This window comes from Zea mays, chromosome 7, assembly GCF_902167145.1.
Source record: "Zea mays cultivar B73 chromosome 7, Zm-B73-REFERENCE-NAM-5.0, whole genome shotgun sequence".
Classification (NCBI taxonomy): Eukaryota; Viridiplantae; Streptophyta; class Magnoliopsida; order Poales; family Poaceae; genus Zea; species Zea mays.
The window spans coordinates 144,493,214-144,496,093 of NC_050102.1; the positions used below are offsets into that span (position 1 = coordinate 144,493,214).

A 2,880-nucleotide genomic window follows, 5' to 3' on the forward strand; every position below is an offset into this window, starting at 1 on the left:
GAAGGTTTATGTCTGTTTCTATCTGTATTTACGTGTGGCTATTTCTTAAAGGCCGATGCTTCTTTCAAAAGGCTGAGGAATGTTTGAAGCGGGAGAAAGAGTGAGTTGAAAAGGTTGAGGACCATGCTTCTTTCAAAAGGCTGAGGAATGTTTGGGTACAAATCTGTAGCACACTTTCTAATTGCCAAGCATAATAACAAACAATTGCCCACTGATATAGTGAACAGCGGAGGAGCTCCAATAATCTGATGTGGGAACATGAGCTGGCATGTTTGAGGATAAGAAGATAGGTGATGAGTTCTTTTCCTTTATTGTTGACTATAAAGATCTAAAGGGGAGCAAGTTGAAAATTGGTGCCCACTAATAGTCTGGTGAGTGTCTTAATTATATCAATGTCTTCTAGGTGCCCACTGATGTATCATGAATGCCATTATAGAAATCTTGGCTATAGTTAACTTTGATCTTTGCACACATAGTATTTCCATCAACAGACTAGTAAGTGTTTGGGTGTAGTCTCTATATGGTGTGCATATGCTTTGCACAGTCTCTGACTGATATTTGTCTATCTGTTTTTGTGATCAACCATCAGGGACTATGATGAGTGTTTTGTTTTCAGCATGTGGTCTGCATATGATAGGCATCAGCTCATGGATAGTTTAGTTTTGATGGTCTCTGTTTGGTGTCCCTAACTGACATGAGTGTTTTTGTTGCAGGTGATCTAGCCGGATGAAATTGTCGACAAGGCCATTAGCATCATGCAGGTTACCTCCAAGCATCTCATGTATATCTGCAAGGAGAATCTGCACCCATGAAAGGCATTGAGTGCAATAGAGGTGAAGGAACTGCGCGAAGCCCTTTAAGTTATTGTTGAAGGTTTGGACCTAGATTCACTCTTGTGCTAGAGTTTGGTGTAGTCCTCGATTATAAACTGTGTACAATGTTAATGTAGTGACATAGTTTGTATGATGCAGTTCATAGTGATGTTTGAAGGTATTTGTATGAACTGTGTCCTGGACATAGTTTGTATGATGCAATTCATATTGATGTTGTTTGAAGCTATTTGTATGAATTATGATGTCTGATGTAGTTTGTATGAACTATGTCATATTATGTTGAATGAAGCTATTGAATTCCCTTATCCTATGATGTATGTAGGATGCAAAGATTCTTGGGAGTAACTTTGTGATCGATCTATTAAGTGATCTATTAAGTTACGATGACAATTCATGTTGATATGTCATCCTTGCAAACATACAACTTTGACTTATCAATATCGCTAAAAAATTTAGATTAGTGTGTTGTCGATATATTTGTCTATCATTCAAAATTCTATATTGATTCTTTAGAAATAATTTATGCGATATTATAATGTTTGTGAAAGTCGCCTAGAGGGGGGTGAATAGGGCGAAACTGAAATTTACAAAAATTAATCACAACTACAAGCCGGGTTAGCGTTAGTAATAATAATGAGTCCGAGAGAGAGGGCGCAAAACAAATCGCAAGCGAATGAAGAGTGTGACACGCGGATTTGTTTTACCGAGGTTCGGTTCTTGCAAACCTACTCCCCGTTGAGGAGGCCACAAAGGCCGGGTCTTTTTCAACCCTTTCCCTCTCTCAAACGGTCCCTCGGACCGAGTGAGCTTCTCTTCTCAAATCAAACCGGGAATAAAACTTCCCCGCAAGGACCACCACACAATTGGTGTCTCTTGCCTCGATTACAATTGAGATTTGATCACAAAAGCAAGTGAGAAAGAAAGAAGCAATCCAAGCGCAAGAGCTCAAAAGAACACGACAAATCTCTCTCGCTAATCACTAAAGCCTTGTGTGGAATTGGAGAGGATTTGATCACTTGGGTGTGTCTAGAATTGAATGTCTAGCTCTTGTAAGTGGTTGAGAAGTGGAAAACTTGGATGACTTGAATGTGGGGTGGTTGGGGGTATTTATAGCCCCAACCACCAAACTAGCCGTTTGGTGGAGGCTGACTGTCGTATGGTGCGCCGGACAGTCCGGTGCACACCGGACATGTCCGGTGCGCCAGCCACGTCACCCGGCCGTTAGGGTTCCGACCGTTGGAGCTCTGACTTCTGGGCCCGCCTTGATGTCCGGTGGCGCACCGGACATGAACTGTGGAGTGTCCGGTGTGCCAGCATGGGCGTGCCTCACTTCTGCGCACGCTGGCGCGCATTTAATGCGCTGCAGGTAGCCGTTGGCGCCGAAGTAGCCGTTTCTTCATTGTCACACCGGACAGTCCGGTGAATTATAGTGGACTAGCCGTTGCGAATTCCCGAAGCCGACGAGTTCAGAGTCTCTTCATCCTTGGGGCACCGGACACTGTCCGGTGTACACCGGACAGTTCGGTGAATTATAGCGGAGTGACTCTGCGTTTTCTCGAAGGTGAGGAGTTTGGCTTGAAGTCCCCTGGTGCACCGGACACTGTCCGGTGGCGCACCGGACAGTCCGGTGCGCCCGACCAGGGTGCCTTCGGTTCTCTCTTTGCTCCTTTGTTTGAACCCTTTCTCTTGATCTTTTTATTGGCTTATTGTGAACCTTTGGTACCTGTAGATCTTATAGACTTGGGCAAACTAGTTAGTCCAATTATTTGTGTTGGGCAATTCAACCACCAAAATTAGTTTAGGAAATAGGTGTAAGCCTAATTCCCTTTGAATCTCCCTCTTTTTGGTGATTGATGCCAACACAAACCAAAGCAAGTATAGAAGTGCATAATTGAACTAGTTTGCAGAATGTAAGTGCAAAGGTTACTTAGAATTTGAGCCAATAAATATTACTTACTAGATATGCATGGATTGTTTCTTTTATTTTTTAACATTTTGGACCACGCTTGCACCACAAGTTTTGTTTTTGCAAATTCTTTTTGTAAAT

At 42.8% G+C, this 2,880-nt stretch overlaps 1 pseudogene across 1 annotated transcript; it reads left to right on the forward strand.

Moving 5' to 3' along the window:
- Positions 1-701: 701 nt before the first annotated feature.
- On the forward strand, positions 702-1,051 carry LOC100278769 (uncharacterized; annotated as a pseudogene). The gene has a single exon (NR_157193.1). The product of NR_157193.1 is annotated as an uncharacterized protein (transcript).
- Positions 1,052-2,880: the final 1,829 nt, after the last annotated feature.